Source organism: Gastrolobium bilobum, unplaced genomic scaffold (assembly GCF_033153095.1).
Source record: "Gastrolobium bilobum isolate Gb01-03AN ecotype WA unplaced genomic scaffold, APGP_CSIRO_Gbil_v1 utg41893, whole genome shotgun sequence".
NCBI classification, from domain to species: domain Eukaryota; kingdom Viridiplantae; phylum Streptophyta; class Magnoliopsida; order Fabales; family Fabaceae; genus Gastrolobium; species Gastrolobium bilobum.
Genome location: NW_026899795.1, coordinates 1 through 12,548, shown reverse-complemented (window position 1 = coordinate 12,548; position 12,548 = coordinate 1).

Below are 12,548 nucleotides of genomic sequence, written 5' to 3'. Positions count from 1 at the left end.
TGGAAGGCTGAATCTGGAGTGTACCCATTTGGCAATCACTTGATCTACATGAGAAAACCTCAGATTTTTATGCATTTGGGGGATGAAACCCTTACAAGGAAAGCAATATGAGGCAAAGTTTGGAACTTTTTGTAAGGTCCTAATGTCCTATAATGGTGCTAAGGATATGAGCTCGCTAAGGAAACACTTTTTCTCAGTCGATTCTCATCTCCTCTTCTCCCACACTCTACAAACTCCACAACCCCAATGGTGCCGAAACGGTCCCAATTTGTGGACTGCCGACGACCATGACTGAAGACCCCTCCCCCCTAGGCGGCAAAGCTTCTAGTGAGCTTGTCTGTTTCCTTTCAGGGAGGCCTTTTCACTGCCTTTTCTTTTTGGTCACCGGAACCCGGGAAAAAATCGGGCGGGTCAATGGGATCTGAAAAAAACCGGACGGGTCGTGCGGGTCTTCACGGGCTGAATGCATGTCCGGTCTGAATGGTGACCCCAACCGGTCGCCCTACCGGGTCACCGGAACCCGGGTCAGTCCGGGTTTAATAATACTGTTATCAATCCTTATTGTTGATCTTGTTTATATCTAATGGTTCTAATTTATTAGATATTTGAGCTGTTAAATACAAGTAAATCAATGTTCAAATTTAATGTAACATTTATTATTCTTACACTGGTGTAATATCCTATATATATATATATATATTGATCTGAATTAATTTAAATAATGTTAAACTGGAAAATTTTCCATGCCTTATGTTTTGAATAAGTGTCTTGGGTCTAATTTAGAACTCAATTCATCATCCCATGCTATGACAAAAAAAAATTCCCCTCCCTCCCTTATATAATGTATTCCACAATGGTGTTTACAGAGGATATTCACAATCGTAAATGGCTCACATCCAAGTGATCGATTTCCCTGTAGATCTTCTTGACAGTCTATATAGGATGCCATCTTACATGGAGGTGCGTCAATGCCTGTTTAATATGGGAAGCTACAAGGGCCTAGCATTGGATGGGTTTCCAGCAGTTTTCTTCTAAAGAAACTGGGATCTCCTACGAGACCAAATTATGAGGCTACTAGTTAATGTATGGAAAAATCCAAAGCATATCCGACATTTGAATTCCATACTCCTGCTGTTAATTCCTAAAGTCCAGGCCCTCATCTTAATGTCACAATTTCGACCAATATCTCTATGCTCTATCATGTACAAGCTGATCTCTAAAATCATTATCAAAAGGCTGCAACTCGCTGCAACTCATTATAGAAAAGGTAATTTCTCCATACTAGGCTAGTTTTATTCCTAATAGACAGATTCATAACAACATAGTCATTGCACAAGAGCTGGTACATATTATGCATAGAATGAGAGGGAGAAAGTTTATGGTTATTGTAAGAACCTGCACCGTTAATTAAGGAATTTAATTAATTAATTATGCAAAAATAGGAAATGATTCCATAATTGACCCTAATAATTACTATAAGGCTTATATAAATATAGTAAGTGGTTAATTATACTGATAGTCGCTTTTCGGAAGAAAAGTACAGATACCGGTTCTGCTAGTCGGTAGGGGTGTAAATGGGCTGGGCTGGGCTGAGCTTTGGCCATCTTGGCCCAAGCCTACGTAAAAAAAAAATTCAGCCTATCTGGCCTATTAGAGGCTTTATTTGTAGGCCAAGCTCGGCCCATTTTCAAAAATAAGAAAGTCTGACATGGCCTAGAGGCCTTGTACACCTCCCACTATATATATTAAGCAAAAAAAATAATTGTATAGAGCAAAGAAAGTTCCATTCATGCATGCACTAGTACTTCTCATAAGAAAAAAAATGACAAACAAGAAAGAGTCAACATAATATCTCAGCTCTAGAATGTATATCATAGAGGAATAGAGTCAAAGAAATGGAAAAAATAAGAAAAATACAATTACTGGATGCTGAAATAAAGTCTACAAGAAAATGTCATTCATCTAAAAATCTTTAAACCACCATCAAGATAAGGAAAATAAGAGTATTATTGAAAGATCTTCATCAGTAACATCATAATCCAGCAAGGTACCCATTGTTCCATGGTATTAAGCTGCAACAACATGTAAAATTTGGAGACATTAGACAAGTTTTCCTTTCATAAAATAAAATAGCACAAAAAGTAAGAGATATTAATATTTGGTACTTTGTGTCTTTGTCACATAAAATAAATATTATTTTATTATTTTAATAAATTAAATAGGCCAACCTACAAGGCTGTAGGCCGGGCTTGACAAAATTGGTCTATGGCCTATTTATTAAAAAAGCTTTTTTAATGTTATCAAAAAAAAAAAAACTTTTTTATAAGCCTAAGCCTACTCTACTTTTCTGAAAGGCCGAGCCGTAGGCTGGGCTGGGCCAGCCTGGCCCATTTACACCCCTACTAGTCGGTATAAATGCGTACCGAGAAAGTATCCCAGAAAATTATAATAAGTGCATGATAATTACTAAAATAATATATAGGACTTGTAAAACGGGTTTCAAGTCCAAATAATGAGAATTGGTGCCAGAAACTGATACTGGCTAAGAAAAGCGCGTACCGGAAAGTTGCTCCGAAAAATAAAAGAAAAATATGATAAATCTCGTAAAATTGAGTAGGTTCAGAATCCTAAATTTGAGATTAAAATATTAAGCGTAGCTATTAGCGCTAATACTGTGCGATTAATGTTAAGTGGGCTATAAATAGGCTTGGGCACAATGCCCTAGGTCATAAACCTTCAGCCTCTACGTGAGTTTTCTGATTCTTCATTAGCCTTGTGCCTCCTCTTGCCACCTTCACCTTCCCTTCCCTCTTGTGATCCAAAGGTGCTACATTTCTCCTTGCTCTCTCTACTAAAACACTTGTGTGAGTGAGAGCTTGCCTTGGGAGTGTGTTGGTGAGCTTATTTCTGAGTTGTTGGTCTTTGGTTTGAGGACTTTGGGGGCTGTATCTTCTGAGTTGGGGTTGGTGTGGCCTTGTTCTTGGCTTCTTAAGCTTCAAGAAGCCACCTTTTGGCATAAAGTGTCAAGCTTGATGAACAGATTCGTAGTCTTGTTGTGGCTGAACTTTGGTGCTGTGTAGAGGACCTCCTTATTGTCCCATTTTCGGAGTTGTGAGCCTTTGAGGTATACTATGATCACATCTTCGTCATTTTGGAGTTTAAAGCTTGTTTAATCTATTAAAAGGAGGAACTTTAACCTTTTGAGTAAAAGAATGTGTTTTTGGGTTCATAACATGTTGGTGGTTATCTGTTTAGGGAGTCATTGGACTCCCAATCGCATTTGGACCCTTGAAATTGAGATTATGCAGCTGTCTGTTCGAAATTCTACATTCTGGTGAAGAAGTATTCGAATACTTTTCGTATGGTATTCGAATACTTGTTCATTAGTAATCGAATACTCCTTGCAGGAGTATTGGAATACTTTTCTGGGAAGAAAAGTATTCGGATACCTTTGAAGAAGTATTCGAATACTGGAAAGTATTCGAATACAGTGAGGTTCGGTATTCGAATACTGTGGTATTCGGATACTGGGGGAAAAAGTATTCAAATACTTTGTAGTATTCGAATACTTAAGAGAAAGTAATCGAATACTTTCTGGAGAGCTGGAGTATTCGAATACTACTCGTGGAGTATTCGATACCTCCTGCAGAAACAGCATGTAATGAGTTAAAATGAGTAAGAAAGACTTAATCACTTAGTGTAATCTGTGCTATGATTATTGATGATTAATTATGGTATGGGCAGATTATGATTGTGCTGATTGTGGGCCTTGAGATAGTGTGGACTCTTGGCTTGGATAGCTAGCTTGCAAGGTAAGCTTTCGTGTCCTCGGTTTAGCCATGTTGTGGTTCCACCATGTCCCATGGGGGTATGGTTATATGCATGCTGTGTTACATGCTTTTGATGTTTTGGAAATGTTGTTGAGCTGTTATATGCTAGTGCCTTTATGATATGCATGTGGTGTTCCACCTATACGGTAAGCCTGAGTATGTAGTACATACGATATGGTGAGGCTGTGGGTGAGGTGCAAGCGGTGTTCCTTGTACTATCTATAGGTAATAGACGTATTCCTGCATTTCTCTGGCCAGTAGAATAGTTATAACACACATGACATGAATATCTGTTGCACTGCATAGTTTTGGAACTTATATTGAATTAATGCTTTTAGAACTTATACTGCACATGTAAGTGAGCTTGGGGTGGAAGATCCTTGAGGACCCCTTGTCTTACTGAGATTTCTAGTTTAGAGATCTCACCCCACGTTTGGGGCGCTTATTTCAGGTTCAGGTAATGTTGAGACCTCAGGCGGCAGGAGGCCGGAGCTGAGTCAGATTTGCTGTATTTATGCTGACATGTTGGATGCTGTTTTATGTTTTTAGCTTCAGTTTATGATTATGTTTTATCTTGTTGAGACGTTTATTTGGTGAGCATGAGGATTGTCCATGACACATAGACTTGGTTATGTCTTGTTTATTTGGAGTTGTAATAATGTATCAGGATATTGTCCGGACTACGTGATGTAGATCTGTGATTTAGATACTCACTTTATATGTTATTGAGGTATTTCAGTAGATGTCTTATTGCAATTTACATTCAGGCGATATTTTATGAAATTGACTAAGTAATCAAGTTGGTAATTGATAATGATGTCATAATTGAAAAGAAATAGAATATTCCGCATTTTTAATTAAGCGTAGCTTAATACTATGTAATGATAACGCTACCGGAAATATACGGGGTGTTACATTTATTAAAGTTGATTTGGAAAAGGCTTTATGATAGACTGAACTGTAATTTTTGGAAAAATGTCTGATATGAGGTGGGTCTGCTGGTTTAGATAGTAGATTTAATAATGGAGGTTGCGTCTTCTTCATCTATTGTTATTCTTTGGAACGGAGGAAAGATGGATCCATTTAACCCATGGCATAAGGCAAGGTGACCCCCTATCCCCGTATTTATTCACTTTGGCCACAAACAAGTTGTCCAATATCATATGCATGACTGTTCTAGGAGGTATATGGAATCTTATCAAGGCAGGGAAGATAGACCCCCAATATCTCATTTAATGTTTGTGGATAATCTTTTGCTTTTTGCCGAGGCAAGGGAGGATCAAATTGATATTGTTCTAAAATGTCTCTTGCTATTTGAGGAGACTTCAGGATTGAGATTGAGTATTGCGAAGATGAATATTTATTTTTCTCCTAATACCCCAGAGGAATTGGCATCTTCGTTGGCAGTTAAAAGTGGGTTCAAAAGGGTTCGGTATCTAGGCACTTGGATGGTGCATGGCAGAGCCACGAAACAACATTACTAACATATTATAGAAAAGGTACGCAGTAAACTTGGTGGTTGGCAACTAGAGATGACAATATGGGTTGAGCCCGGTAGGTCAACCCAACAACCCGCCAAAACGGGGCAGGTTGGGTTAGGTTTTCAACCTAATTCAACCTGCCCTGCCTAAAAGTGGGTCAAAACGGGTTTAACCCGCCCCGCGTTATAATTAATTTTTATTTTATTTTCACAATTAAGTAGTATTTTATTTGTCATTAAATTTTTGTGATATCCAATTTTTTTTATCTTAGTACACCTTAGAAAAATAAAGAATAACAATTTTATTTAGAGTAAAGCTCATTTTGGGTCCCTAACAAGAAATACGGTCCTCACTTTAGTCCCTTACAAAAAAATTAGTCGCATGGTCCCTATTAAATTCAAAGTGGACCCATTTTAGTCCTTTTGAGAAACTAATATGTATTTTTTAAATTTGTGAGTGACCACGATTTTAACTAATGGGTCCACTTTGAATTTCTTAGGGACCTCAGGACTATTTTTTTTTTAAGGAACTAAAGTGAGGACTGTGTTTTTTGTTAGGGACCCAAAATGGGCTTTACTCTTTTATTTATGACAAATTTTATCTATATATGGAAATAAATGAATTCCTAGAAAATGTTTAACTGAATATTAATATAAATTTAAGATTAAGACTGGAAAAAATTAAGAAGAGTGTGAAATAAAATAAAAAAATATTATAAAATTCATAAAATATAATTTATTTATAAATTTTAATTATTAATTTTTTAATTGGCGGGTTGGTGGGTTAACCCACCAACCCGCCATAAAATGAGAAGGGTTCATTTTTTCATCCCATATTCAATGGCGGGTTGGGGCGGGCTAACCATATTGCCACCCCTATTGGCAACAAAAATGCCTATGGCAGGGAGAGTAACTCTGGTGAAGTCGGTCCTGTCTTCCATCCCCTATTTCCATATGCAGTACATGAGATTACCACAAGGAGTGTGCAATGATTTTGACTAAATCCAAAGAAATTTTATTTGGGGAGACAATCATCAGAAAAGGCCATATCATGCAGTGGGTTGGGACATCCTAACTAGTCCAAAGGAGATGGGTGGTGACCTGAGGAAAACAACTTTGATATATGATGCTTTTCTAATGAAGTGTACATGGTGCTTTCAAAATGAAGTTAGTTCTCTATGGACGCGTGTGTTGCATGGTAAATACAAGGTGCATGTTGGTCAAGTGTCTATCCCTAAGGTTGGATACTCTCCTTTCTGGAAAGCAGTCTGCAATATCATGATTAATATGCAAGATAACATAGTTTGTGAAATTAGAAACGAGGGAGACAATTTTTTTTTGGAAGGACAAGTGGATCGAACCCTTTATCCGCCTTTTGAATCATGTTAAAAGTAGTATACCTGAAGAATTGAGGGATTGCCAACTCAATCAAGTGATTGAACATGATGGTAAGTGAAATTACAACACACTAGTACAACTTTTCAATTTGGAGGTGGTTGAAAAGATCAAAAGCACACTCCCTTCTAGTATGCCAATTCCAAATGTGAGAGATCCACAGTATTCAGCTTGGGAACGCTGTAATACCATTGTATGAGTTAACGTATATTTATATATTTTAAATATATAGATTTAAAGCACACTCCCTTCTAATATGCAGATCAAAAGTATATTTATTTTTGAATTTTAGAGTTAAAGTCATTATATATTTTAAATTATATTAATGGTAAATGTATCTTTATCGATTCAATTTGTATTTCAATGAGTGCACTTTATGAAAATATAACACCTCACAATTTTAAATCAAGTAATTAAAATATTAAGTGAGCAATCAAGTGATGGATTAGTGAAAATCCAAAAGATTAGGTCAAAATACAAAGAAAGGGCAAAACAGTAATTAGCAACACGCAACCCTAGGAAGATAAAAATTGAGTAGAAGGTCTCAGATGGTAAAAATAACCCTGGAAATGGGTTCAGAACGAAAAATTGAGTGGATGGGCAAGTTTCAGAAAAATCAGTGAATAGTGTTTTTCGCGGGTAAAAATATCGCGTTACGATTGCACCGTAAAACGTGCCAGTTGAATTTTGAGCTCTAGGTTTCAAATATGAGTTAAAAATGGTCTAATGAGTTAGGAAATATGACTTCTTATAATATTCGATGAAATTAAGACAGTTTGGGGAAGCGTGCCAATGGCGCGCGTAATAGCTTAAAACAGTGTTTTCTCCGAACGAATGGAGGACTCTTAATTCATCTGATCAAGCCTAATTAAAGGGGAATAGTTAATGTTAAAAATTTGAGTTTCTAAATAGGTTGTGAATTTACGGACGTTTAGTGGAATCGGAGGAAAATTCGGATTAGTTTTAAATCGCGTGAGGTGGCGGTGGGACCCACCCCACTTAAGTGACTTAAGCCACATGTGCTTGGCACTATTCATGCATCACTTTCCTCCCTTCTTCTTCATGAAACCCGCAGCCCCCTCCCCCAAAAACCCCATTTGCATTCAAATTTTCTTTTCACCATAACTTGATCATTTCTTAACCAAATCAAGTGATTTTTGTGTTGAAATTTGTTGGAAACAACCTTCTAAACACATTGGTACCACTCTTGAGCCTTGAAACCGTGTATTTGGGGAGATATTGGCCATTTACAGCCACGAAATTTTGGAGAAAAAATGGTTGTCCATGGAGCTTTTTGATCTTCCATTGCTTGGAGGAGTCTTGGGTTAGCTTCTAGCCTTTGTTGTGAGTATGTTTCCGTCCCATTTACATGGTTTAATTGTGATTGAATTTTTGGAAACCTAAAGCTTGATTTGATGATGTGTTGTGTTAGAGAGCTCAATTTGAAAATGTGTATTAGATGATAATGTGTTAGAATGATGTATTAAAGCTAGAAATGCGATGAAATTTATTGATGAAAAATGTGAATTTTTAACTTAGAAAATTTTGAGGTTGTCATGACTTTGAGTTTTGAAAATGTGTTAGGATTGGATTGATGAGTTGTTGTATGATTGTATGTTGATATAATAGGATTGTATGAGGTGTGGAATGATTAAAGTTGTATGGAAATCCCTTGGAATGCCATAGGGTAAAATTCGATTCTTTTAAGAAAGATTGAAGAATTGATGTTGAAAAATGATTTGGATGATGATTTGAGTAGTTATATGGTGCTTAGATGGGTTGTGTTGTGCTTGGAGAGTGTTTGAATCAATGGAAAAGAATGAATTGTGTTAGAGACCTAAATGAGCCCAGAATGAAATATTTCGCAAAACGATGCGTAAATGTCGAAAAACGGAAAAACGACGATTGAACTAGCCTCAAAACAACCTAAGGGAGTGTTATAAAATGAGAAAGAAAATTTAGGAAAATAAATCTCAAATTTACACCTACATGGCCGAACCTCCAAGGGGAAAAGGGGTGATTTGGCGATTTTCGCGTTTTGATGTAATTCGACGCGAAAATGACGAACCGGCACTTGAACCGGCCTATTGACAACCTAATGAGACGTAACAAAATGAGAAAGAAAATTTAGAAAAATAAATCTCACATTTACACTACAATGGCCGAACCATCAAGGGAGGATGGGGAGGATTTTTGTGTTTTTGCGTTTTGATACTATTTGACGAGTACTGATGGATGTACGTTATTGTATAGGTTGTCGTACGTCGACCTGAATCCCGAATCTTGAATCAGTGAGTTGCCCTTGGTCTGGGACCAAGTGGATTGAGGTAAGAAATTGGTTCATTGCATGTGTAATTATAAATTAACATGTATTGGTTGATCTAAGAGTGATTGGGAATGTCCTCTGTGTAGGCATTCCGCTGTGTACCGAGTTGAGGGATAAGCTGCTGCGGAGCTTGTGGAAACGCAAATTAAGGTAACCTCTTGGTACTGGGGCTTGTTCCCCTTTTCTGTTCCACCTTGCCAGTTGATGGCAACGGTAGGAAGTGTGTATGAATAGTATAGAACACATGAGCATGCATGCATTATTGCTATGGGTACTTAAGTACCGAGTCTCTGGCCAGTAGACAGTTTTTATTAGCCTTCGGGCATTTTCGGACTTCCGCTGGATAGGTCTCCAGGAGGGAGTTCCAGTTGACCGCGTGTCATGGTGTGTGATCCGGGTAGGAGCACACTAGGAATGTCTTTGGCGTTTTGGTTGGTTTGGGCATCATGGTTGTGGTTTCTGTGAACACACCTTGGATGATACCCATAGGCTTATATATGCCGAGGGCGTACGTGGAATTGGGGTTACCATCCCGTATCGTCGTATTTTGTTTTCTTTATATTCCCCATTCTCTAAATCCCTTGCTATATCCCGTTTTCAAGTGGTTGTTGTATTCTATTGATATGCATCGAAGTGAACCATTGGGTGGAGTTTTCTCCAGAACCTCTTGGTTACTGAGATATATTCGTATATCTCACCCCGTCTCGGGGCATTTATTTCAGGAGGTAGCAGTGGAGCAGGAGCCTCGGGCAAGAGGCCCGCAGAGTGAGCGATGGAGCGTTTCTTATTTTGCATTTTGTTGGCCGTGTGGCCTAGGCTAGACTTAGGGCATGAACATGTCATTTGTATTTATTAGTAGCTTCATTAGCATCTTGTTCATGTCATTTTGCCTAAGTCTAGTAGTGATGTATTTGGTTATGTTGTCTTTTAAATTAAGTTGAAATTTTAGAAGAATGTAATTTGAAGTTTTAGTTTCAAGTTGTAATTTGTAAAGCCATATTGTAATAGTATTGATGCATGTCTAATTATGATGGAAGGGCCTTAGGCCTATTTTAGGTTATGATAATATGTATGATGGAAATATGCATGAAAAAGGTGTTAGTGATTGCAACTACTTAAGAATGATTAATATGGACTCTATGTTTAATAACTATAAACTGGATTGGGTTGTAAGTGCCCCAAGGCGTTGTTGGTCCTTGTGTGTGCCACCCATTGGATTATTACTGTATTATCATGTGTTTATTAGGTACATTGAGGTTTTAAATGATCTTTTACAAATTTGGGATTATTGGAAAAACAAAGGAAACTCTGGCGAATTTTCTGTAGAATTGGCAGATTTTAGGCGAACTTCGGGAGAGCATATCTCCCTCCATAGAAGTCCCCTAGGGACGTGCCATACGTCATTTTGAAGGTTGAGATGTCCTCTACCTTGTGTCAAAATTTGAGGAAATTCTGGGTTGATCTTCGGCCTGAAATAAATAGAGAAACACGAACTGCCCATGTGCCCCTGCACCTGAGGCAGATTCTGGACCGGATTTGGGAAATTAATTCCCGCTTCGTTTCTCCGTCAAATTAAGCGTGTGATATATCAAAATGAAGTTTGAGATGTCTAGTTTGTAGGATAAAAATTTGAGAGCAAATGGTTGAGTCGATTGAGTGCAGTAATTCGGGCAAGGTGAGTGGTTTGGGCGGTTTTGGGGTTGTTTGGGCTAATTGCTTATCCAACTTCAAACGGCGATAACCGGAGCAAATGAGCTCCGAATTGAGCGTATTTTAGCTTGTTAAAAAGGGAATTAAGTAACACAAAGATATAATCTGAGAAGTAGGGTTGGTTGCGATCTGTTTGGTCGCAGAAAAACTTAGAGTGTAACATATTCGAATTGGTGTAAAACGTAAAGTTGGAAATTGGCTAAGTGAGTTTATGGGAACTCCTTAGTAACTTATAATAAGTAACGTAAGTGATAAAAATAGTTTAAATAAGTCTTCCGCAAGAGTTTATGGTTACGGTCACAGCTTTTAATTATTACGCCTTTTTATGTTTTAAATGCTCGCGTAATAATCGAAAAAAATTTATTCGCGTTTCATAAATGAACTGCTGTGATTGTAACTGCGCTTAATATCATAATTAATGTTAACAATACCGGTACGTAACGGGCTGTTACATTTTATGGTATCAGAGCAGTTTTGTTAGGGAACTCTGATAATGAATATATAGTTGTGTTGTGTGTTGCATAGTTGTATGTAGATTCTTATCGATTACTGCATATGTGATTCCTTAGTGTGGGTCTGATCAACCCATTCCTTTGTGTTACATGCGTAGTCATCGTAAGAAGCCTGCGTGGCAACCTTGGAACACCAAATGTAAGTCCTTAGCCTGATGTTGTGGATGCAGTGTTGACTGCTCCATGGACAAGAGATGGCAGTAAGTAAAATATGAATATTATAGGACTTATGGGAAACAGACTTAAATGTTTCGTCTGACCTTGTAGATGAAATTTATAATGCTGGATTATAAGTGAAAGTTGTAAACAAATCTATGATATGTACGGTATTGCATGGATGAACCTTGTAGTACCATGAATAATAAAGATATATAATTGAGATGAGTCCATAGTATGGAAATGGTATGGGTAAAGCTTCCAAGTATGTGTGTAGTATAGTGTGTACAATGGAATTGGTGAATAGACTTCATCAAGGTGAAAGGTTTAGAACCTGTTGGATTATTGAAAATGGTGAACAGATATGCTTAGGCATGAGTTTGAATATTTTATGTTGACTAGAAGTTATAAGTCCTTGATGGATGATGTACACTTAAACAAAGTGAGATGGTTCATGCAGAGAAATAAATAGAATAATTGATGATTAATCCTATGGGATTTGACCACTTGAAATTATAATGTTTGTCAATTGTTAAATTGAGATGTATCGAAATATGGGATTTAAATCCATAAGGAGGTAGTATTGATTAAGCATAGGGGAGATGAATTAATTATGTATTATATGTATAAGGAAGAAGTTGATAGAATCGCCATGGATGGCATTGAACAAGGTTCATTGAGAGTATGATTGTCCGTAACGGAATATGGTCTAGCTTGACAGACATGCCATAAAGGAAACCAATGTGATTATATGTGTGCGTTAATGTGTGGAATTCTCCTTGGAAATGGCTACTTGTAGAGGTTCATGAAGCATAAAAGGATTGATCCATGATGGAGGTCTCATGGAGATCTCAAAGAATGAATATCGTAAATTGAAATGGCCTAATTACTAGTGGATGTTGTAATGCATTGTGAATAATACCTAATGGCCGGATGGCCAGTATACCTACTCTGATAAATAAACGGATGAGGATCCAGTGATGGCCTAAGTGCCAGTATACATATATATGTATGTACACCTTGTGATGGCCTGAGCGCCTAATTATCCGTGTTGAGGTAAATTATTAAATTTTTTGTAAAAGGACAATGAGGCCGAATGAAATCCCTGATGATGGGAAGTATCTGAAGAGATTGTATGA